The 26,932-nt window shown below is 43.9% G+C and overlaps 1 long non-coding RNA gene across 2 annotated transcripts in view; it reads right to left on the bottom strand.

Annotated features, from left to right (window-relative positions):
• The window catches only part of LOC141567688 (uncharacterized), a 398,636-nt gene that overhangs the window by 3,278 nt on the left and 368,426 nt on the right, over positions 1 to 26,932 (bottom strand). The window lies entirely within an intron of this gene.

Here is a 26,932-nt window from a genome sequence, read left to right as displayed (position 1 = left end):
ATCTACATCAGAAGCAGACTAAGAATAACCAGCCTTCAGCTACTGTTCATACCACTACTATACAATCAGAAGGATAAGCCTGTTTGCCCCATTGCCTTCAACCAATGGCTGTAATGTTCATAGCGATGGTTGGAGACCCTAGGCTTCTCCTTATCGCATCCTTCATTATTCATTCCCTGTGTTCTGAGCACTTTGTTTCTACTACGCCCTGAACTGGGCACTGAGGTGACAGAGATGAACCTCAGCAGCCCCTTTCCGAAAGAGACAAACTACACCTACCTCTTGTGTGAGACACTAAAAATAATAGCTGGGGGCAGCCCAGGTTACTATGGGGGGGGGGGCGCCATGCCAAACTCATCCATCATTCATGTGCCCCAACCTCGGAAACAGGCTCTGCTGCCATCTCCACGTCACAGATGAAGAAACTGTGGAGATTATGGACTTGACTCAAGCACAGCTAGACTGGCTGCTAGGGTCTGAAATTTGTGTCCTCCCAAGATGCATATGTTGAAATCCTAATGCCCAATGTGATATCATAAGGGTGGGGGTGCCTTTGGGAGGTGCTTAGGTCATGAGGGTGGAGGCTGCATGAATGGGTTCAGGTCCAGTGAGGTCCCCCTTCCACCAAGTGAGGACACTGCACGAAGGTGGATCTGAACCAGAAAAGGGGTCCTTCCCAGAAGGAAAGCATGCTGGCACCTTGATCTTGGACTTCTCAGCCTGCAAAATTATAAGCAGTAAGTTTCTGTTGTTTATAAGCCACTGGGTTGGTGGCATTTTGTTCCAGCAGCCCAGAGAGACATAGACAGTGGCCCTTAGGATGGCTCTGACCATCCCTACATCCCACTACGAAGATATAACCATGAACTATTATAGGAAGGAGGACGCCAAATGGAGAGGGACAGAGGAGAATTAGAGTCTGGGTGGGAGGCTCCCCTGAAAGGTGATACCTGAGGTCAGTGATGAAAAGTGAGCAGGAAGTCCTTAAGGAAAGGGAGGTGGAAACAGCTTCATAGCAGAGGGGGGCAAGGCAGGGCAGAGGGAAATCTGCAGGGCGTTCAGAGGGGGTGGAGGCAGGTGGAACAGGAAGAGGGGCAAAGCAGTCTCGGGAAGGGATTGCTCAGCTATTAAGGCAATGATGTGGTGGGGAATGGGGTCAAAGTCCCACAGAAGAGAAATGTGGGGCCACGTCCAGCATTCTGAATGTCATCTGACTGCCTCCCTGCCACACACACAGCACATATCTTGAGCAGGCCATCATGGGGGGGCCACAGGCCTGAGCAGAGCCACACCGGCTCAGGAAAGACAACTAGATGGTGGAGTGCGTGGAGTGCAGGGCACTGTTTCAGTGGAAACTTCCCAAAGTGGGAGAATATTTTTTGTTCCAAAGTTGAAGGAACTCGGAAGGAACAGTCCATGGAGGCTTGTGGGCCAAGAGATGGAGACTTCTCTGCATATCAGGCTGCCCTGGGGCCTGGTGGCGTGGGGCATGGATGACCAGGAGAAAGTGCTGAATGGCAGGCCCTCGCCTGTCCAAGCCAGGGGCCAGCTCCAGCATTCCCAGGTAGGGCCTGTACCTTTGGATGCACCCCCAGCACACGCAGGCTCCTCTCCTGGTCAGTAAAACACAGGGCTGCACTCGGTCCTCACAGACCAAACGCTTCATGCCCGTGTGTCCCGGAAATAGAAGTTCTTCATACACTATGTCTGTCACACGCTGTAAGAGAGCCTGAAAGAGCAAGCTGACAGTTTAGGGTCATAGGCATCACCCTGGGGGTAGGTCTAGGCTGTCAGATATGGGAAGACCGAGGAAGAGCTGGGGTCCTGGGGAGGGCCGGGGAAGGGAGTTCCCCACCAGGATGACGATGAGACTGTTCCTTGGGGGACGCAGGGAAGATGGCGACAGGACAGAGAGGCAGCAGTGGGAGAGAAGCGAGTGCAGCCGCCGCTTCTCCTTGAGGAAGGCTTTGGGAAAGCGAGCCAGGAGACACGTATACAGCTGGGGGTAGACCTGCCTGGGTTCCAGAGGAACTGAGACTAAATTATAAACTTAGACCTATGAAAGAGCAGAGCAAGTGCAGGGATGAGAGGCATAGTAGCAGCCACGCCACCTGAGCCATTCTGACGGAAACAGAGAAGGTCCAAGAAATGAGGGTGTGGGGCCTTTCGGTTCCATCTTCCATGAATCACTTAGTGGGTTGTTTCCTCAATGCCAGAAACTGCCACACTTAGAGTGAGCCCCTTCTTTCTAATACTGGGGAGCCCCACACTCATGCCTTCTCTGTTGAACCCTCAGGCTCCACTGGGGAACCTGGAGCCCACAGGTGGGCTCTGACAACACGGAACCTTGCCATTCCCACTCCCCCAGGAGGGCGACACTGTCCTCTGCATACCACAATGCCACGGGTCCTCTGAGGAAGGAGGACCCATGAGGGGCAATGTGTGCCTGAAGCCACATGGATGCTGACTCAGGCCTCCACCCCCATTCGCAATGTTGAGCCCACCCTGTGTGTGGACATTGTGCCGACCTTCCCCATGAATAGCAAAATTTATACCCTCATCTCTACCCCCCTTCCTGCCTGGGACTCCAAATATATGACTTGGTGGGTTCCCCGTGTCCTAGTCCCAAATACGCCTTCCCTCCCTACCTGCCAGCCCCTCTGGAGGCCCCCACAGGCCTCACAGTGGTGCATAGGGGTGGGCAGTCCCAATCACCTCCCCACTTTGGCTCCCACTTCTGTCATATGCTATGTCATCCTCCCTTCTGAGTTGTGTCACTCATAGGAGCCTGCACTGTCTGGGAACCTCCTTCTTATCACTGATGGAGCTATCCATCTGGCAGTGCCCACAGAAGTTGGATTCTCTTTCTGTGTGACAATTTTTAGAGACCACCTCCATCCCTCAGATTGGGAATTCTCTCCATAGGAGGTCAGTTCATGAGACATAGAGACCAAGGCCATGCAGCTGCCCCCAAAGCTTGATGGGGAGAAAAGGAGCTAAGAGAGGAGAGAGGCAGAATTAGGAGAGTGGTAAACGACCCCACTCAGAGTGAGACAAATTGGTTTAAATTCCGCCTGTAGCATGTATTGTCATAAGACTCTGAATAGTTTTCTTGGGTATAGTAACAACATCATAAGAGCTACTTCAGTGAGTTCTTACCGAGATACGTGATGACCTACTGTGCATGCAGTGGGATGGGAGCACTGTATAAACATTGACTCCCCCTTGAGCCTGCGTCATCCCTGGGAACCAGAGATTATTCCCATTTCACAGATGAGGGGAATAAGGCAGATGAGTGAGCACGTGGCAGCAACACGAGAGCCACTAATTGGACCTTGGTCGGGACATCTCCAAAGCCCACAGTCTGTCTCTACTCCCCACTGTCTTCCCTCTTTACCTCTCTCGCCCATATTGGGAGGAAAAGTCAAGTATCATTTCTAAATCTTGAGCTTGGAAAGTCAGGCCAAGAAGTGCAACAAATATAGTACACATGACATATCTGGTGGGAAGCTAAAAAATGTCAAGTTTTGAAACCATGAATTATTTTCCTTCTGTTTCCTTAAATCAGCACAAGGCCATCTGCCTGCGGTTTTCCTAAGGCAATGTGCTGAGAACAAGTTCCACGCAGGTCTGTCTCACTGCCTTAAGCCTCCCAGACACAAGGATTAGAAAAATGGCAACTGCCTGGTGGTAGATTTCATAAGCCCTGGCAACTCCTTGAACCCCACTCCTAAATACCCAGCCTGATTGCAGATCTCTCTGCTTCGCTTCATAAGAAATCCTGCCTTCATTCCTCAATCAAAAAAAAAAAAAAAAAATGGACCTCAATCAGGAAAATAAGGAAGGCCCCAGGACAACGTGGTCCAAATGTCTTTCAAAGTTGTGCATGACTGATATCAGGAAAAGGAAGAGGAGGGGGCATGTTCAGCACTTTCTGTACATTTTTCCATTTATCTGCACAGTAGCCACGCAGGTTATGTGCTGTCATGGCTCCCATTTCACAGATGAGGCTCAGCCAGGTAGAACAGAGTTTTCTAATCAGTGACTACTCCCTTGGGCAAACACAGACACATTAGTAGCTAGTGTGAACTAAGGCCGTTGGACTACAGAACACTGGAGCAGTGATAGACTCCTTAGAAAAAAATGTAATCCAATTTTCCCATCTCAAAGGTAGAGAAACTGAGTCTCACACAAAAAGATGTGCCCTGTAATTGTTTACATAATATGATGAGTCTTTGGACTTACCCAGGTAGCCTCTTTTTTACTCACACTTCCAATGACACATCATTTCTTTAGCTCTCGGAGAACTAATTACCTGTAGTAGATTCCTTCTATCTGCCTAGATCCTCTTTCCCAAGTGGGTGCTCTTTCCCAGCTGCTGTGAGTGCTAGCTGCTAATAGCTCACAGCTGCAACCTTCTCTGGAGAATTGTCCTTCACTGATGGGACCACATGGCCAGAGTGGGCTAAGAAGTTATTCCCACCCTGTGCCACGACAGTGGCAGCACATAGCCAATGAATGCCTGGGACCCCTTACCTCATGTTGGGACAACTTTGCAGACCTCCCCGTGAGGTCAGGCTAAAACAAGCCTCCACTTGAGAAAACACCCTTCCTTACGGTAGCTTATGTTCTTTTGCTCAGTATTCTTTTCCTAAAAATACTCCTTCGGTGAGTCACTTGCACAAGATTCATTCCTGTCTCAGGCTCCACTTCTAGGGAACCCATCCTAAGATACTGTCTGAGGAAGGAGGGGGGAGCATCACACAGGCAAAAGTCATTGCAAGTGGACATTGAAATTTTTGCCTTGCCACACTTCCCTGGGTACTACTCCCGTGTTTCCCCAAAATAAGACCTAGCCGGACAATCAGCTCTACTGCGTCTTTTGGAGCAAAAATTAATGTAAGACCTGGTATTATATTATATTACATTACATTACATTACATTACATTATATTATATTATATTATTATTATATTATTATATATAAGACCTGGTCTTATTTTACTGTAAGACCAGGTCTTATATTAATTTTCGCTCCAAAAGATGCATTAGAGCTGATTGTCTGACTAGGTCTTTGGGAAAACACCGTACTAGAATGTTTTATAGATTCTCAAAGTAAGACCTCAGTGCTGTTTAAACTCAATGGGACTTGAGAGACATCTGGGCAAATCCTTCATTTTAGCAATGGGATGGCCAACACCCAGGGAGTGGAAGCAATTTACGCAGCTCATAGAGAATTACAACCCACATCTACTCCCCACAAACAGTAGTACAGTCAGACCAAAGACACATCCCCATTCCTTCCATGGAATGTGTATCACCAGCTCCAATCCAGGTGGGAAGCCTTCTCTGGACTAGGAGGAGGTGGGATTGGTGCTCGGAGGTTTGACCAGTCCTGGTCTGGCTGCTCTCCTGCTTATAAACCATTGCTTGATGAATGGAAGCCATGCTCCTTGGCCCGACATTAGGTACTGTCACATGGCAATGCCCTCAAGCCCTTGTACTTGACATCCCATGCACCCCAAAGCAGCCTGAGCTCCATGCACCCCTCGTTTACAAGAACGCTGTACTCTTACTGGTCCATACTAGAATATATATAGAATTGCCACATAACATACAAATGCCAAGTTAAATATGAACTTCAGATAAACAACAAATACATGTTGGTATGAGTATGTCCTAAATATTGCACGGGACATCCTTACACTAAAAACTATGTTGTTTATCTAAGACGGCATGTTGTCTACTTCCTCTGCCCAAAATTCCCTACCTTTCAGAGTCTTAAAAAAATGCCTCATCTTCTGAAACCAGCTCAAGTTGGACCTATTATGGACGGCGATCTCTAATTCTGAAATAGTCACCCTCTCCTTAGGGACAGAGTGCCCTGGGCTCTGCTCAGCTAGAAGACCACTGTTACAGTATTATAATGTGTTGTGAGGAATGGTTTCAGTGCTGGACTCTCAAGGGACCACATTGGTGGGGGTGGGGGTTCTGTGCCTCTATTCACACATTTATTCATGCACACATGCATGCGTTCATTAATTTATTCAAAAATATGAACTCAGAATCTTCTCCATGTCCAGCACATGTTGTTGGTATAGGATTCACACATCAATCAATAAAAGAGACGTTGCCTGCCAGGATGGGGCTTATAACCCAGTGGATGATGAAGGTGTTAGACAAGTAGATAATTGATTTTAAATTATTATCAGTCCTGCAGACAGAGCAAACTAGGTACTTTGACAAAGAATAATGGAGGTAGATAGTAGCCGGAGTGGTCATGGAAGGCCTTTTAAGGGAGATAACATTTTAACTAGAACCTGAAGGGTAAGAAGTACCCAGCTGTATGAAGAGCAGAGAAAAGGAATTTTTAGTAAGAAAGCACAGCCTGTGAGGAGGGCCTGAGGCCAGAAGAAAGCTTGTCATGTTTGAACGTATCAGAGGAACTGAGTAGACAAGAGGGACAAGAAGCATGAGTTAAATATGGAGCCCTAAGTAGTGGCCAGATCATACAGGATCTTACCAACCATGTTAAGGAGGTTATTTCAAGTAAAGTGTGTGTGTGGGGGGCTATTAAAGGGTCTTAACCAGAGAAATGACACAGATTCGTATGTCTGAAAGATCACACTTACTGATGGAGGTTCCTCAAAAAATTAAAAATAAAACTACATTATGACCCAGCCATTTCTGGGTATTTATCTGAAGAAATCCAAAACACTAATTTGAAAAGATATATATACCCCTATGTTCATTGCAGCATTATTTAAAATAGCCAAGATATGGAAGTAATCTAAGTGTCCATAAATAGATGAATGGATAAAGACGATGTGATTCATATATACAATGGAATACTACTCGGCCATAAAAAAAGAATGAAATCTTACCATTTGTGTCAATATGGATGGACCTAGAGCAGGGTGTCCAAACTTTTTTCAACGTTTTTTACCAAGGGCCGTATGCGGTAAAATACACCAACAGCCGGGCCACTCACTCAAGGTGAAGTACGTACTGCCTCACCTGGTTTATTTAAGTAAACTAAATATATTTTTGGAATTTGCTGCGGGCCAATAAAAAACAGATTGCGGGCCGCAGTTGGCCCACTGGCTGCAGTTTGAACACCCCTGACCTAGAGGGTATTATGTGAAATGAAATAAGTCAGAAAGAGAAATACAAATACCATATGATCTCACTTATATGTGGAATCTAACAAAATAAATAACAAACAAAACAGAGACAACCTCATAGATACAGAGAACAGACAGATGGTTGCCAAATGGGAAGGGGTTGGGGGGTGGGTGAAAAGGAGAAGGGATTAAGAGGTACAAATTGGTAGTTACAAAACAGTCATGGAGATGGAAAGTACAGCATAGGGAATATAGTCAATAATATTGTAATAACTATAGTGCCAGGTGGGTATTAGACTAATTGGGGGATCACTTCCTAAGTTATATAAATGTCTAAGTGCTATGCTGTACACCTGAAACTAATATAAAATAATGTTGAAAGTCAACTGTAATTAAAAAATAAAAATTAATACAAAAAAATCACACTTCCTGCTAGAGCTTCTTTCATCTTTGAACCCACATCATTCACATTGAATGCACTTAATAAATACTTGTTATATAAATGAGTCTGTGTCCTTGTTTGACCCTTGCTTTCCCCACCTGCAACAGGAGCATTGGCACTTCATCCTGACACTCTCACCCAGGTAGGATGGTGTCTCGCTGCTTACATGTCCTCACCGTTAAGAAAGTCATCAGAGAGGTATTTCAAATTCTCAGAACGCCTGTTTTCTTTGGAAGAAGCTTTGGTCTACAGGAAGAACAGATATAACATAGCAAACTTTTACCAAGTAGCATCTTGGCTTTTAAATTAAATGTCAGCACTGGTTTTCCACTGGGAATCTGGCCCAGGCTTCTGGAAGGCAAGTTCTGATCAACAACATAGGCCAGACCCCCCGGATGGGGCAAAAGAGAAACTGTCTTCAGGAGACATGGAGGACGGCAGCATACCCACTCCCAGCATGCTGATGCTGGGACACAGGTGACTCATCCCAGGAAGTGTGTGTGTGTGTGTGTGTGTGTGTGTGTGTGTGTGTGTGTCCACTGGTGGGCAGGACTGATCTTTCCACTGTTATGAAGGAGAAAGTGACGGAGGAGAGAATGATGTGCCCCACACCCGTTCCCCACAGTCTACCCTTCAGTGAAGACCCAGCATTGAAGACCTTACGGGGCTCTTCTGTGCAGGACCTATCTCATATGCACAACGCAAGTTAAGTTCCAAGGCTGGGGGAGGGAAAGAGGAGAGGGGAAAGGAGTCTCCTTTCCTCCTTGTTTTCTTCTGGACCTCAGTAAAGTCTATAGCCCTTATGTCAGGACTCTAGGGTCTCCAAAAGTGACCTCAATATTTATGAGGTTTTACAGCCCACTGTTCCCCTTCTCTTTCTCAACCCACCTCACAGTAAAATACCTTATATTGCTGTCATATTCCAATACCCTTTGCACAAAAAGCTCTCTCCCTCTTTTTTTTTGCAGCTCGCAAATGTTAAAATTCTCAGCATCTCCCTAGATCCTAAGGTCTCTGGCCCACCCTACCTATTCTCTGCTCCAGTAGGAAGGTTGACCACACCCTCCCCTGAGGTGCGGTCTACATGGAGACCTTCCTCACACCTTTGGCTATCGCCCACTTCATGCTACAGTCAATTACATCCCACCATGGAGACCAGCTCCTTTAAGAACCAGGAGCACCCGTTCTGCCTCCCTGAATGCCCTGCAAAGTCAAACCCCATTATTGGAGGAAGGAGAGAACAAGACCTACAACTAGCATTTTCACAAGCATCTCATTTCGTTTTCACAACGACCCTGTGGGATGGATTCTATTATCCACATTTTTCAGATGAAAAACCTGAGGTTCAGAGAGGTTAAGCAAAACCCCCAATCACCTAGGTATTAAATAACAAAGTCTGAACTGAAGTCCAAGCCCATCGAACTCCAATGCTGCTGCCCCATCCCCCGCCCCCAGCAGTCAAGTCTACCCCAGACAAAGATACTTAACTTTTCAGGAATATTTGCCTCCCTTCCCCATCTGCAACATACGCTTCTCCAGCACTTTCTGCAAAGATCAATGTGTACCCACATCTCACACCTCTCCCCCAGCCCTTCCCTGAAATCTGGTGTTTAATGGGAGTGAGCTTGCTAAGTCTTCTGCAAACACTACAGGAATGTTTGGATTCCAAAGGACCAGACTAGACCAGAAACACCAGAGCAGACTACATCTGCCACACGTGCGACGAGACATTTTAGTCTTCGCTCGTTTGACGATCTCATCTGGAAGGTTCCCTGTCTCAGGGAAAGTAAACATAGCCACCTGCAAGAACTTGACTTTGTACCCTTCTCCACAGGTCACAGTGGTGAGCTATAGCAACAAGTCTCCTGGCTGCCCACTGCCAAAAAATAAAGTCTCCATTGCAAGGCTGAGATGCTTTTCCTGATCAGGCCCTGGTCTCTTCCTAGAGCTCTGGTCTCTTCCAGTCTACCCCCCAGTGGACTCTGACCACACAGAGGGCCAAGAACCACCTCCCCTCTTCCCGCCCCCCCCCCCCACCCCAGGACCTTGGCATGAATGCAAGTTTCACCCTCCTGGTGTTTCCTCTACCTGGAATTTACTCCCACCTGTTTCCTTATGCACTTCTTCTCACCCTCCAAAATCCATCTTACCAATGACCCTTTCTTGAGCTTTCTCTGAATCCTGTGACTTTTTTTTCTAGCAGAATGAATCACTTTCAAATGCGATGAGAACCGAGCATCTCGCACAAGGCTCTAATCATCATTCATTCAGGAAATACATGTATGTCTGCATCATCTGTGTACCAGGCATGGTGTCTGGCTGTGGGGCTACAGCAATGGGCCAAAGAAACTAAACACCTCCCTTCACAGGATATACGTTTGGGTGCATAAATTGTCCCCTCGTGTGAGGCTCCTTCAGTGCACTGCTTGTGCCTCCAGCAAAGACCCTTAACCCTCTTCTTTGTTTCTCTAGGACAAAGCATGGTACCCAGCACTTGGTAGACATTCAATCACTGTCTTTTTATTCAACTGGGAAGACACATGTCATGATTTGCCAGGTAGCCAGGATGCCTGGCTCTGCTACAAACAACCTGTATGATTTCAGACCAAAAGCAATTCCCATGCTCAGGCATAGTTTCCTTGTCGAAACAGAGAGCCAGGGAGGAGAGGCTCTCAGGGGTTACTGAGAGCAACAGGCTTCACTGCGCTACATAATGCAGTGTATTTTTCACAGGGGAGGGGGAAACAATTAAAACATCCAGGCAGATCTGAACTGGATTTGGACCCAGAGTTACCCGGAACTCCCAGATGCTCGCCAGTTCCGTCTGATCCTAAGACCTACCTCTATACTAGCCCATCTGCAGATCAATCCCATTGATCTTGCTCTGTAACAAAGCCACTTGCTGACAGACTACAGCTCAGAGATGTTTGCTGGGGTTTCCTGCCATTCTGTGTGGTTGTGTCTTTTTATGCAAAGGCTGAGGATGCATGAGGCCTGTCTTGGCCATGACAGTCTGACCCTCACTGTGTCAATGGTGTGACAGTGATGTTCCTTCCTGCCACAAAATGATACACAAGGTGTGAGGAAAACCCTGAAATCTCACCAGTCTATCCTCCAGGTGCATGTCATTTATCTCATGAACTAGGGGAGACTAAGGCATCTTGGTAGCGACTGTGAACAGGATGGGACAACCCCTTAGGGTTTTTTCTCTCACCTGGAAATGTCAGTGGATTATGACTTAAAAATGGTTAATGACCAGAGAAATAGAACCACTTCATCAAACACCATCAGGTCTCAAGTGCTTAGAAAACCTTCTTCCAAGGTCGAAAGAGGAAGAATGCCCCCTGGGAGGGAGTGCCAGGACCTCACTGACTGAAACCGGATCTCCGGATCTCCACCTGCCTCTAATTCTCACCAACTCCCACTGCAGACACTACAACTGGCCTCAGGGGGCGCTGTGTCCCCCTGTAAACTTCCTGACCCAAATGTGGACACAGGACCCGCCCCTTAATTCTTTGTGGCACAGCTGAAATAGATAGAGCTGAAACCTTCCGCTGGATTTATTGAAGACTTGGGGATAACAAGGGGAAATAAGCTCAGTGGATCACAATAACACTGAAAATCAGATCTCCTTTAGCCCGACATAGATCTGACTTGATCCCTAGACTTTTAATGGCATCTCCATCTAGGACTGTGTTTACACTCATGAAGTGCCTTTGAAATCACACCACCCAGGAGCCCATGGCCCGATGTTTGTCCTCTCAGGAGTCCTGACACCAGCGAATGAGTCTCAGAAAAAAGGCAAAACACCGCCCTTGCATGGTCAAAGGCTCACTTAGTAAAATCCAGACTTCTCTCTGAGGGACAGAATCTCCCACTGGGAGTCTGTCTCCTCTAGAAGGGATCTCAGTCCTACTTTACGGCCTCGTCAAGATACTCAGATGAAAATCTAGCCCAGTAAGGCCCACAGCGTCCTCCTTCCTGATGAGGGATAGGTATGTGTGCTTTCAGAAGACTTGTGTTTTGCAATTTTCCACAGCCAACTGCTTATGGGACGTGTTCTCCTGCTCCTCACACTCATTCATGATCACCCACTTCCTGGACCCCAAACTTGCTCCTCCTCTAGCTTCCCCATTTCAAAGCACCACAAAGCTGTTTGCGACCTCTTCCTCAATCTTAACTTGTGCCCCTCTTTTGTCAAGCCCTGGTGACATTACTCTCGCAATGTCACAGCTGTCCTTGCTCTCCAGCACCACAGCTCTGTCCTCTCTCACACCTCTGTTACCTCCTCGCTGAACTGCGGAAACATCCCCCCAGATGGTCTCTTTTGCCCTGGATCTGTCCTTTTCCAAGCATCTGGCTCTTGCTACGCAGTTCCCTGAAAATCAGTTCAGGTCTTACTACTTCTCTGCCTCCAAATCCCAGAAGCTTCCCATTGCAATAAAAATCATATATTTTATCCTGAAGCATTTTGCCAAGTGTTCCACAGGCTAAATGTAATGCAAAAGGAGAGTTTTCTTAATAATAAAAACAAAAAATCTAGAAAACTAAATTAATATACTTGAGGGTTGTTTTTTGTTTGTTTGTTTTTTCACTGCAGGACTTCTCAGTGCCTTTGATATTGATAAGTAAGTAGACTGAAGTTCTGTGCGTACAATATATTAGGCAACATTTCAAAAATTATTTAATCAAAAACTATTTTGGCCGGATTCTATGGTTCTCACATCACATAAAAACTGCATTTAAAAATTCTGGTGTGTAATATGATGCACAAAGTCTATATTCTGGCATTTAATATACTCTATAATATAACTCTCCTTTTGTTTCCTTCTTCAGTTTCATCCATGAACAAAACTTAGTTTATTGAGTTTTTAACTATAAAATAAATTCATGATTTTATGAAGTTAAATAAGAATCTTTATAAAAAATAAACAATTTCTTTCCCTTCAAACTAGTGCTTTAAGATAACTTTTACACCATGTTTGTCATTCCATTACTCTCTCTTGCTATGCTTATAGACACACATACACACATATACAGCCTTCCTTTTTCTTTCTCACTTTTCATTTTTCTTTCTTGTTCACACACACGATAGTGACATACTAGATTCATTATCCTTCAGCTTCTTTTTATTTCATTAACACTGTTTTCTTGGCAATCTCACCAGATTAATGCTCATTGATGTCTCTCATTCATTCAGTAGCGTCATGATATATAGTGAAGATGCACCAACCGACCATAATTGACTCGATCATTCCCCTGTTGGTGGATTGATGGCATTCTAGTTGTTTCCAGGGGTTTTATTTTCCTTTTTTGTTTTAAACATTTACAATAAAATCTTTCCATTTTATTTCTGAAGGATAGTGTCCCAAAAGTTGACCAAGCCCATTTTTCACCAGAAGCTCATATCATTTCCCTCTAATAGCTCTTGGGTGAGATGAAAACCTCCTGACATGGTCAAGGGTTGGTGTGGAACGTCGGCTGGTGCCCAGTATTCTAAACTCATATGATAAAGTGACCTCTGCCCTTTGAAGCCAACCCAGATGGCGCCTCTATGACATAATGGGCAGATGGGAAGCCCAGTATGGGACCACCAGAGGACACTCGTCCCAGCCATCCCCTTCCCGCCTTTACTCATGCTCCATGTTGGTCCCTCCTGAGCTGGGTGTCAGTGACACCTTCTTTTAGAGAAAAGCCAAAAGACGTCAACCACATGACAGGAGCAGGAAGAGGAAGATGGTGCACAGAAAGAGCTCAAGACTCAGAGATTGCCATGATCACAAAGGCTCAGGGTGAGAATTCAGAGGGGAGCAGAGCTGCCATGGCAGCAGGGGGCTGCCTCCACTCTCTCTGTCCTACAGGGTGAATGGCCCCATTGCACAAGCAGACTCTGCCCAGAAACTGCTCCTGGTGGACCCCCTTCACGGACAGAGTCAATTCTGGGAGAGATCACACTTCCTTCCCCATGGCCTCAGCGCCTCTCCCGTTTGAAACCCATCCTATTGAGCAAGCTGCAAATGACCCTACACATCTAACTTTCATCAGAACCAGAAAAACAGAGAGGGTGCAAGCACAGGCTCTGGACCCAAACTGCCACGCTCAACGCCAGCTCTGTTCCTTATCAGCTGTGTGATCAGGCAAGTTGCTTACACATTTTGTTCTTTTGGTCTCTGTTTCATCCTCCATAAATGGGAATAGTAACAACTCATAAGGATTTAATAAGGAGAATGTATTTCCCTTCAAATCAGTGCCCAGACATAGATACAGATGCATCATACATACAAAGTGCTTCAAAAGTGGTCCATAGTAATCTCCCAGGAAGCCTTAGCTTTTACTACTGGCCCCTTAGCCATCACCAGGCCAGGTCTCCCTGTCATGCTCCAGCCCAAGACACAGTGGCCCACTCTGTTCCCTCCCCATGGCATGCTTCCAACCCCCTGCCCCCTTGCCCATGCTTCTCCCTCCCCTCAGACTGACCTTCCCCCAATCCAACGCCTGCTTGCTCAATTCCTGTTCCTCAAAAGCTCAGTTCAAATGGCACCCCCATTATAAAGTCCTATCCTCCAGGACCCCCAAAGCTTTCTGTCTCCCACCTTGCTTGATAGCAGCCCTCCTCCTTAGTCTGATCACTCTCTGCCTTCCATGCAGTCATGTATGCCCTCGACTTTCTTTCACTTGAAATGCAAGTTCCTTGACAACATGGTTGAAATTCTTCTATCCCCTTCACTGTCTGCCACAGTGATTGACGCACAGTAATACTGAATACGCACTGGCTAAGTGAACAGAGTGTCATCTTAGGAACTCTTTGCAGTGACACCATCCCTACTCAGTTTTGAACTCCTTCCCATTGCTGCATGAAAATTGAGGCTTCCTCTCAGTGGGTAGATAGGGGGGTAGACTCACTGCACGCTGGGGTCTACCCCAGTGCCTGGAGGAAGGCAGGATAGCCATGGCGCCATGAGAAGTCAGGCTCAGGCTGGGTGGCAGCAGGAACGTGGGTGTTGATCCTGCTGGCTTCGGAAGCTGCAGCCCTCCTATGCTCAAGTGCCCATCCACCTCACCAGCACCCTGTCACTTGTCTCAGAGTTCAAGTTTTAATTTGAAGTGCAGTGTCTGCCCCGACTGAAATGGAATCCAGGGAAGGTCGAATCCTATTAAGTCACCAGACCATGAAGCAGAAAGGTATAGAGGTGACAAATGGCTTCTCCCATGGGCAGCAGCTGTGAGGCACACACACAGCAAGGCTGGGCTCTGACCCAGGAAAGAGCCAACAAGAATTCCCTCCTTTTTCTCAGGGACTGATATCCATGTGCCACCTCCTTTCCCGTGCAAGAGGATTAAGTGTTTAACATGGTTCCTTGTATTGTATTTTCCAATTCAAACGGAACCTGTGAGTACCAAGTCACGCTGGCCTGTGGGATTATAAGTCCACAGTAACCCTTTAAAAAAGGATTTCTGCTGGTTTTGCACTCAATTAAGATTGCACAAGTCCCAGAATCCTGCCGTGTCCTTCCCAGATACGCCTGGGAAGAGCTGAGGGTGTCAATCACGTGCTCGTGAAAAGAGTTCTCTGGGCTCCACTGAAGTATGCCCTGCGCTTCTCTTTTTATGTTCTGTCAGCCAAGGAGACTGAATCCAGGAGGACAGGTTAAGCAGGGAGGCAAATACTGTGGACATTTTCTCTACGTTATCCCACAGAATTTTCCCAACAACCATGTAATGTCAGTATTATGGTCCCTGATGTAAAAATAGGCAAAGAAAAATCCAGCAAGGATAGTTCCTTATCCAAGGTCAAATGGCTAGTGCAAGGTCAAGTCGGGATATAAGGTTTCATCTTCCTGATTCAAGATGGTTTTTAGCCCATCACACAACACCCTTTTCCCTGCTGACTCCAAAGTCCCGACTCTAGCCCACAATTGCTTCACCGAAACCTGAAAAGCAGTATTCTTCATCTAAAGGCGACTTCAGTTGTTCTCACAATGAAATCATCCATTCCATTCTAGGACCTCTCAATAGACTTTACAAGTTTCCAGAAACACACTGCCAAGAGTCTTGCAAACAAAGCTATGCTGTTGACCCCTGTCTGATCCAAGTCACCAGTGGTGACAAGGCCAGCAAGTCCCACCTCTTGCTAAAGTGGAAGATAAAGGAATTGGTTGGGGAGGAGGGGGCTTACACAAAACAGAGTAGCCCTGGGCTCTCCACATATTACTGAGAAGCTGTGACTTCCTTCTTACCTGGACCCAAGAAAGGACCCATCAGCTGCTCTTGCAAATGCCCTACCTTCTAATTTCAAGCCAGTCACACTGAAAGAGACAAATGTGCCCAACTCTCTTCCTTTGGGGTTCAAATCTTTCCAGGGAATCTATACTCCTCATGCAAAGACTCTCAAGATGACCCACCCCTTTGGTCCTCCAGACACTGCAACCCATTGGGAATACCTTTTTTCTCAAAGAAAGTAGAGACAGAATTTGGTCCACTGTTCTACTGACTGGATCTTCATCGCTTCCTACTTCTTCAACAGAAGTTAGTGATTACCATTGGCAACTGCATCCGTTCTTTCACTCAGACTTTTGGAATAGACTGTTTAACTCTATCCGGGAGATTCCAAATTCCGAGTTCTTTCAAATACATATCTTAATGTTTAAAGGATATACTTCATAACAAAGAATAATATCATGAGTTGGATATTTTAGATAAAAGCTGATTTTTCTCTCTTTTCTGCTGCATTCTTTGCATTCCTTTATGCTGCAAGAAACTATTATATATACCAGGCACTTTTCTAGGTACCAGGGGCACAGACATTGATATAAACACATCCCATGCAGATACCAGATTCATAATTTCCATTATGAATTTCCATAATTTCCGTTTGCTTCCATCATGCAGTGGAAGTACAAAACAGGGTGAGCTCGGTTTTTCCAGAAAGAAGAATAACATGAGGCCGTTCTACTCTTGGAAAATGCCTTCCTCCTTCAAGTTGTGGCTCAAAATTCACCTCCTTAAGAAAGTCTTCCTAATAAACAACTTTAAGTTTCAGAAAAATACAGTGGATTTCAAAGACTGAAAAGAGGGTCATTGGATTCCATCCAAACTTCCCCCTGACAGGTTTTGGAACAGATCACAGTGAAATTATCCATCCCATTCTGGGAATTTTGACCCCCACTTCCACTGTGGGTGCCTTCATTTTGTCTGTGGGGATGGGCAGTGAGGTTCTTTGCTGGGGAAAGCTCAAAAAAGGCATGTCATTTGTAATCTATGAAGTCGATTATCACATTCAACTCATGACTGGGTATAAGAATAATTAGCAACCATTTCACCCAAGGGACAGCTTTTCTTCAGAGAGCAACAAGGGCGTTCTTTATCCTCCTAAATGTTTCGCTATTAGTGCTTTATTTAATGCCAGAAGGCATCAAGAACAATCTCCTTCTCACCGACAACATTCCCATGACTAAACAGGCACAAGAATTCAGAAAGAGATGAGGAAGGCACTAAGCTCTGCTTAGTCTAATTTTCAACGTTCCTAATTGGATTTCAGAAGACATGATTATTTTCATGTGGTGTTCTCTACTGAATGTAAAAGGAGAGTCAGAACTCGTGTCAAAGTTCCAACTTCTCACATGATCGATCTAAAGAATATTGCCTCTTATGGGCAAGTCCTCCCTCCACCAATGAGACAGTGGCTCCAAGATTTACATGCCCAGTCAAAATCTGTATCCTGAGATCCAGTCACCACTGAACAACCCGAAGCACCAAGGCCCAAGCTCATCACCTCTCCCCTCACTGTATCTTCTTCCCTGTAAGTGTTCCCCTAGTGGTGAAAGACGCCACCCAGTCATACACTTCAGAAACCTAAGCACCATCTTGCATCTCCTTCCCTTGGTCTTCAAGTCTTACTGAGTCTCTCTTCATAAAGTCATGCCTACCACCTTTTCTCTACCCTACTGCTACAACATGGTTTACCTCCTTATCACTTCATTCGTGAACTCCTTGAGTATCTCCTAAGTGTTCTCCCACCACAAGCTTGACCTGCCCCCCAAACTTTTCCAACTGCCATAGTAATCTTTCTCCAATGTAAATCTCATTAAGTCACTAAATTCTTTACATTATTGCTCATTTCTAAGTTGTTTTATACTCCCTGAAGAGCCCTCCATAATCTGTATCTGATCCCACTCTCTGCCACTTCCTAAATACACTCTATTCACTGCTCTATGAAAGTATTAACATCCCTTCATCAACTTTCTTTTACTATTCTGATTTTGTTTTCTCCAGCAAATATCTCTCTCAATCTGAGAATCGCTGTCTTAATAAGGTAAAGTATTATAATTACTAATACACTCAGCCTTATTTGTGTCCAAGTGTATTAGTGGTTATAACCCTATGAATTAGTTAATTCCTTCTCTATTTGCTGCTCTTTCTGGTCATTCCCTTATTATCCTTTGTTCCTTCTCTGACTTCGGCTGGATTGATTGAGGTTCCTCTGCTTCCCCCAACCTGAATAGTTAGTGGCTTTCGGGGTGTGCTCTCTAGATCTGTTTTTCTAATTGTTACCTTATTCTTTTGATAAACATATTTGAACGTGGATTATTCTGAACAATTTTAGAGATAATCAGCATCTATATTCTCCACATAACAAGAATCGCAGCATGCTTTAAATTCCATCTGCCTCCTTTTATACTTCCCCAGCACACTGCATGTGGAATCAGCTGAAATCGTTTAGTTAGAAAAATAAGTTTTAAAAATGAAGACATTTAACTATAAAAACAAAGTTTTTTTTCTCACAATTGTTTATTTTATTCTACTATTTCCTTGGATTTATTTTTCCCTTTGCTTATAATTCTTTTCAAGAGATCTGCACAGGGCAAACTTTCCAAATCTTTGCATATCAGAAAATCTATTGATTTTACCCTCAAACTTGAATTAAACTTTATTGGGTACAGCAACCAGATTCAAAGTTAATTGTCTGCCTGACATTAGAAAATATTGTCTAATTATCTGCTGCATTCGTTACTACTACTGAGAAACCTGGTGGCCACCCGACTCACACCCCTTCATAGGTAATCAGTTCACCCACCCCACTGTACCTCTCAGGCCAGAAGCATTTGGAATTTCCTTTAGTGACCTAAAATTTCACCACATAGTGTCTTATATAGATTTAATTTTTCATTTATTTATTCTGCTCAATATCTAGGAATATCTTGTGATCGAAGAACTTACTGGATTCTTAAATCCTATGAAATCATCTTTTATCGTATGTTTGAATTATCACTGGATTCATTCTGCTATTCAACTCATGCGCTGGTGCTTCTTTTCTCAACAATCTAGTTTTTAATAACTTGGATCTCTAGTTATTCTAGTTGGAATTATGAACAGCTACCAAACGGAGCTCTAAAAGGTGTTGCCATTAAGTGGAAAAATTATGCTGAACTGAGCTGTTATTTGGATTGAGTAGGTTTAAAACAAATGTGCTCAACTTAATAAATCTAGTTTTCACTACAGCAGTTTCTGAAAGGACAGGCAATTAAGCATTTAAATTCTCAGATGGAGAAAGGGAACGCAAGCAAACCACAGCTCTGGATCAACGTCTGAACAAGTTCCTCTGTGGTCTTTCAAAGACTCCTCCCCAACCACACCCTGAAGACATGGCACCCCTGGTCATACATGTACAAACCTCTGAGATGAGTGAAGGACTTTAACACACACTAACGAAAACAACAACCAATGCCCCCACATGCATCCACACTGAATACACTGAACCTTTGAACTAGTACCTCCCAGAGACTTGTGATGCCTATGAACCGCTGAAAGCACAAATATTTCTTCATTGTGTGTATTCTGTGACCTTGGGGTATTTACATTCTCAACTAAACTGTTACAGTACCCTAGGGTTTGCATTCCATACCTCGTCTCATATTGAAGACATGTAGCTGGTGATTGACTTTGAACTCCTTGAAAAAGCAATGAGCTCCAAATAACAAAAGTAATGTATTAAAAGGTGTCCTTATTAATGTTCTAGACACCCTTTGGAGTGTCACAATCACTCTCCCAAGGAGCGGTCTAATGTTGGTCCAAGTTCCCTGGGTCTTGACATTCAACTTCAGGGTTTTCATTAACTCCAGACTCTCACATCATGTGTCCCAGGAAAGACAATAGTCACGTTCAAGATCTCATCACCACCCTCCCCCTAAGCTGAAACACTGGGACTCCAAGGGAAAGGTGGAGAGATTCTATCAGATCATTAGTACCCTATTTTCAAGAGCGTTCTGCAAGGTGGACATTGCAATACTTGCCTGAGTGTGTGATAGTCCCTCAGCTATCAAGGACATGCATTCTGGAAAGCTTATTCTTAAACAAACAAACACACAAACAAACAAAACCATGTGTTATAGTTCTGGCCTTTATAACCCTTTCTGCTCAAGGCATTACCTATCCCTGATGAAAGAGTAGAAAGTAAAAACAAAGTTCCAACAGCCATAGTTTTCTAATACAAAAGAGAGGGAAAGGAACTGACTTTAATTTAGGAAATCTCATGTTTATTAGTTGGCTTCACTCACACTCACACACACACACACACACACACACACACACACACACTCACACAATGGATACACAGTTGACCTACAAAAAACGTGGAGGTCAAAGGCACCAACACCCGCACAGTCCAAACTCCACATGAAACTTTTGATTCCCCAGAAACTTAGGCTGCCCCTTGGTATCTGTGGGGGGCTGGTTCCAGAACACTCTGTGGATCCTAAAATCTGCAGATGCTCAAGTCCCTTATAAAAATGGCATAGACCAACGCACCAATGCATACAGTTGGCCCTCTGAATCTGAAGACTTTCAACCACGATCAAAAACAGTGCAGGTACTTATTGAAAAAAAATCGGCATATAAGTGGACCCACACAGTTCAAATCTGTGTTGTTCAAGGGTCAACTGTAGATAAGATATAGAGATAGACACAGACATACATTTCTTTTCAATATAATCCTTTGAGGTAGATGCAATTATCTCATAATTAGATATGCAAATTGAGGCATAGCATACAAATCTAAAATCCCTGTATTCATCCTTAGCCCTCAACTAAGTCATATGTATTCTCAGTTATTACTTTTCCCATTTGATGGTCAGGTGCTGCATTGGTTTCATTTAGCCAGTCTCCCTCTGCCTAGCACAGAGTCTGGAACATGGCAGGTGGTCGATGAAATGACCTCCTGTCTGTAAAGCCTGCCACTCTTCATCATACCTTCTACCATTGTTATAGCATCGCTAGCTCTTCATTTACTCAATGAAATTTCACTGACCACCTACTATGTGCCAGACCGTCTGCAAGGCACAGCAATACAGGAATGAATGAAACAAAAATCGTTCCTGACGATCTAATGAGATAAATAAGAATATAGTATTATTTAGTTGAGATCTGAAAAAGAATGGAAAAGGTTATTGGGAAGGAGATGAACTCAGAAGTGGGGGAAAGGGTGGGTGGGTGAGAAGGGGATATCTATCCCTCCATTAAATAGCAGACTTAGACTCCTCTCTCTCAGGAGGTGATCATGACCTTTTGTCACACTCACACACCTCAAACTTTAAGGTCAAGACTTTGTTGCCTTTGGAACGCATATATACATACATACACCAGATATCGTATTTCCTAGGGTCTAGGGTTGCCAGTATTGACAAATTAAAATACAGGATTCCCAGTTAAATTTTAATTTCAGATGAGGTTTTTCAGATTAACAATGATTTTTTTTTTTAGTATAAGTATTTCTCAAGTATTACATGGGACATACTTATACTAAAATATTACTGTTTGTTAATCCAAAATTAAAAATTAACTAGGTGTCTTGCATTTTATCTGTCAACCTTACTAGAGAATCATTAAATAATTTTAAAGTTCAATAGAATAAAATGTAAATTTTACTGAAATAGAGGTTGGAGACCTAAGTTTGGGTGTTAATCATACACACACACACACACACACACACACACACACACACACACCAGGGTTGCCAAAATATATATATATACACATGACTTGTATTCATCTTTTGTTGTCCGTATATATTGAGTATTACAATTTTAATACAGTTTTTTCCCTTCTTAAAATGCGTATATATTTTTTGGCATCCTCTGTGTACATATAAATTCTTGAGAAGAGTTAACTTTCAGAAGAGAAAGCAGAATCTGCCAACCTTTTTACCTCTTAGGTTAATTCAGCCCATGAAGACCACAGACCACCACCAAGTCTGGTAGATAGCAAACACTCAAGGTCAACCATGGTTATTTGATTATTTTCATTATTGTTGATAGTATGCTCATTAATCCATTATACTAATATCTAATGCACCTTATTAGTTTTCAGGCACTGCATTGGGGTTTTTCACATACATGATTCTCTCAATCCTTCCAGCACCCTTATGAGAAAAATATTATTATCCTGAGATTACAGATGAGGAAACTGAGGCTAAGTGGCACGGTATCCTGCCCAAGGAGAGAGAATCCAAATTTCAACCTAATTTCACCCTGATTCCAGGCTTTCCCATCACAGTAAGTGCAAACATGAGTGTTTGGGTTTAATTTAAAACCTCACCATAAAGGACAATGAATTCAAGATAGCTAATGCTAATTAAGCCGTGCTAAATATATCTAGTGTACTTGTTCAGTAAGACTTTCCTTGCTCTGTGTGGTTACTTGTGACAGGTCACCCACCTGTCTTCTTTGCAGACATAAATAACTCCAAGCATAAAGAAGAAAGCGTGGAAAGCTACAGAAAGAACAAAGGAACTTGGGCATAAAATGCCACACTCGCCAGAATAAACAGGAGCCAAACAGAGACAAGAGTGAATCGCAGGCCTTAGACTCCGCTCTGCTGACCCAAGACAAAGAGACTGGCAGACAAAGGGAATGAAGAAATCGTTGTCCGACACCACTATCCTCAGGTGTGGGGCGCAGGCACCACCCCGAGGTAGAAATGGACTCGAGGCCTCTGGGGCACCCCTAAGCTCCTTGCCCTCCAGGATAATGTTAGTCCATCAGCCAAACACTAAGGGGCCTTAATGAGGACAGGCAAAGTCTGTGAAGTCCCTGGTTCTTCATCCAGGATCTGAAAGTCCCCAGACACATTGGGGACACTGTGTCCCCAGACACAGAGTTGCAGCAGCCTGAAAAGCCATTCTTCTGTGTAAGTGCGGATAATAAAAATACCAACAAAACCCACATCCCCAGTGCATAATTTCCACAGCTCCCTGTAGTGTACGTATGATATTCATAATTGTGCTCATTTTGCTGCTGAGGTCCCAGAAGACCTGGGAGGTGGGTTATGCTACTCTCCCAATGTTTCATAGTACATCCAAGCAGAGCTGGAAACAGAAGGCACGTCCAGAGCGAGTACCAGAGGTCCTGGGTTTCATGTTAAACTTTAATAGCACGTTTAATATCTTTAATGCACATTCTCATGCATCTGACTGTCTATATTTTCTACCCTCTCTTCCATTACTATAGATAAACCTGCCTAAGGCCAATTCCTCCAATGATGTAGCAAAGCCCATACTCTTTTTTCTACCCGAAGACATCATTTCAAACACTAATTCCTCCAGTATCATCAATCATGCTTTTGCAACTCAATCATCCTAATTAGCATCTAAACACATCCTGCCTTCTGTATCATCACTCACACACTCACTCACACACACTCACACACACACACACATCATACACACAGAGGGACCATGTTTCACCCCCATGTCACTCCAGTTCTACCCCATTTCTCTATTCCTTTAACATAAAAAAAAAAAAAAAAAAAAAAAAAAAAAAAAAAAAGATGGATTGCTAAATGGATGCAGGTAGGATTGGACAGGTGAATAGATGTGAGAAGGCAAATCTGTTAAAGGGCTCATTATAGAATCTCAGTGGGGGTATATGGGTATCCACTGTACACTTCTTCCAATCTTTCTGCATGTTTGAAAATTTTCAAAGTAAAATATTAGAGGAAAATCTGTCTATTTTCTTTCTACTCCTTTCCTCCTCTTCTTTCCCGAATCCACTCCAATAAGACTTTCATCACCACTATCCTTTTCAAAGTCACCAACGAGCTTCACGTTGTTAAATGGAATTGTTGCTCCCCAATCCTCTCAATCCATTGGTAGCATTTGACTTCCTCCTTCTAACACATATTTTGCCCACTCGGCTTCTAGGATATCACTCTATCGTGGTTTTCCTCCTAGGTCATTGGCTTCTGCTTCTCAATCTCCATTCCTTTTATTTCTCACCCCTCACCCCCAACATCAAAATAGTAGCGAGCCACAGAACTCATTCCTTAGACTTCTTTTCTATTCACACTCCCATATTGAGCTCGTGTAGTCTCACAACTTTAAATGATATGTTTGCAGATATCGCCCAAAGAGTGTAAATCTTAGTCCTTATTCCTGAACTCTGGACTCCTGTATCCAACTGCCTAGTCTATATTTCTACGTGGAGGTCTAGTAGACATCTCAATCTTAAAATGTTCACTTGAAACCTATGTAATTTTACTAACCAGTGTCACCCCAATAAATGTAATTAAAAAATCATGTTCAGAGTCAAGCTCCTGGATTTATACCAGCACTCCCAGTCTCACACAGATCTACTTATCACCCTGTGGGCAAGCCCAACCCAGCCAGCTGGAAGATGAGAGGCCTTAGAAGGAAACCAAGGTACCCCAGTTGACATTCTGTCAAATGCGAGACATCTGAGTGAGGCTATCCTACGTCAGCCAGTCACCAGCCAACAGACCAGCTAATGATAGAGGGATGTGTGGGCGCAGGAGAGATCAGATGACTTGGCTCAGCCATCCCACAGAATTATGAGACCAATAGAATTTTGTTTCTTTTTTAAGCCATTAAAAAAGATGCTTTGTTAAGATTTGGGATGCTTTGTTAAGATTTGGGATGCTGATGAAAAATTCCAGAATCCCTAAATTATTCTAGAAAGTATGTATAATGTTAAGCAGAAAGAATGTCTTGAAAAAAGACAATGACCTAATTCTTTAAATACAGGAACTGGGAGCTGGTCTTATCATTTGTCCTTATGTTCTTGAACATGGTCCCCTAAATTTTCTCGCCTATGTAAGTTTTCATGGCAGGACAGCTTCTTCCAACCATCTCTGAGATTCTTGGGTAAAACTTTATGCACACTCTCTAGGTTGTTGAGACCTGAGCTGATACACTCCCTTCTCCATGAAGTGCAGACAAGGGATAGAGACAGGTCTACTGTGTCCTCTGCTTCTTTTTTATTTTAATGCCATGTGATATTCCCTGGACTTAAATCTGATCAGGGTGGTTTATATGGCGAACACGCCTCCATTTTGTATTGATGAACTTTTTAGATTGAATCAAAGTATGCTGAATTATTAAAAACTTAATTTTTGAGTCCAGGTTGCATGCAAATATGTCTTCAAAATTTATCACATTTCTCAAATTCTTCCATACATTTATTAGGAAGCTCTTGAGATCTACCAATTTTGGATTTGATCTGTTAGAAAGAGTGGTCCGAGGACTCAGCAACTACATAGACCCCAAATGTAACTGCCCCAGAGCAGTTACATTTCAATTAACAAAATATCGCTAATGAATCGGCAGTAGGAAAATCCTAAAGACAACTACTTCCACTTCTTTTTCTGCTTCTCAGTTGCTTGGCTCCCTCCTACAATGCCCTGACCACATGCAGGGAGCGAGGTCTATGAGATTCCCCCGTCGGAACTCCTCCCAGCTCGCCTCATTCACATTATTCGCATCTATGCCCCCACACGTCACTTTATTACATCCGGTTAGCTCTTAATGTATGGCGTCGCCCTTGTGAGTTTGTCAGCCATCTGCCCTACTAGGCTGATACTCCTCTGGTCAAACCCTGAGACGGAGTTACATCTGTTTGCTTTGTACCCAGCACAATGTTGGTACTTCAAATAGGTTTATTGACCGAATGAAGTAAATAGCTTTATGTCTTATTATCAAGTATAGCTCTCCCCCAAGAAGCTTGAGAACTGATGAAAACTATGCAAGGGTTTGTTACCATTACCACCATCGTCATCATCACTCACTTCATTTAAGTAGCTGGTTTCCTGGATTTCATTTGTTTCCCCAGTCTTTATTATATACGAGCAGTAAGCAGGGAAACTGGGCAGAAATCCAGGCTTCCTGGCTCTGAGTCAGTTCATCTTTCTTCAAAACACGATTGCCATTAGCCTGCTAGAGGCCCAGAGAGGTCAACATAGCAAGAGTGGTGGAGAGAAGCCTGGAGTAGCACGCCAGAGACGAATGAGTGGGAAGAAAGTTACCTTTCAGAAAACAGTAGCTCTGTCCTATCACTGTCTCATCACTCTGCGCTTCACAACCCTCCTTTTTTTATATAGACTTCCATTTTCCAAGCAGTTTTACGTTCACTAAAACTCGAAGCAAAATGAAGAGGCAAGTACAGAGATTCCGCATATATTCCCGGGCCCCACACATGGCCTCCTCCATTGTCACCATCCCCCATCAGCGTGGAAGAATCATTTGTGACAACTAATGAACCTACAGGACACATCATAATCACCCAAGGTCCGTAGTTGACATTAGGGCTCACTCTTGGTGCTGCACACTCTGTGAGCTTGGACAACTGTATGATGACATGTATCCATCTTTATAGAATCGTACAGAACATTTTCACTGCCCTGAAAATCTATGCCCCACCTATTCATCTCTCCCTCCCCAAACGTAGGCAACCACCAATCTTTTACAGTCTCTAGAGCTTCGCCTTTTCCAGAATATCATATAATTGGAATCATACAGTATGGAGCCTATCAGATTGGCTTCTTTCGTTTAATGACATGCACTTGGGTTTCCTCCATGCCTCTTCATGGCTTCATAGCTTATTTCTTTTCAATACTAAATAATATTTCATTGTCTGGATGTACCAGCAGTTTATTTATCCATTTATCTAACTGAAGGACATCTTGGTAGCTTCTGAGTTTTGGCAATTATGAGCTGCTATAAACATCCAAGTGAAGGTTTTTGTGCGGACATAAGTTTTCAGCTCCTTTGAGCAAATATCAAGGAGTGCAGTCGCTGGATTGTGTTGTAAAGGTATATTTAGTTTCTTAAGAAATTGCCAAACTGTCTTTCTAAGTGGCTGGGCCATTTTGCGTATTTCATCTTTTGAAAATTCTCACAACAATCCTATGAAGTCGATAATAATTTTACAGATGAGGACACTGAGCTACAGTGAATTTTCTAGGCAAGGCAGTGAATAAATAACTGACCACTCACCACCCTTCAAGCCAGCTTGCTGTCCTGGAGGTTCTACACGTTTGGACATAGCTGCAAAGATTCTCACGGCACTACCTCTAGGTAATAT

Source organism: Rhinolophus sinicus, chromosome 8 (genome assembly GCF_057876585.1).
Source record: "Rhinolophus sinicus isolate RSI-liver-muscle chromosome 8, RSI-T2T, whole genome shotgun sequence".
Lineage (NCBI taxonomy): Eukaryota > Metazoa > Chordata > Mammalia > Chiroptera > Rhinolophidae > Rhinolophus > Rhinolophus sinicus.
This window is presented reverse-complemented; position numbering and strand designations above follow the sequence as displayed.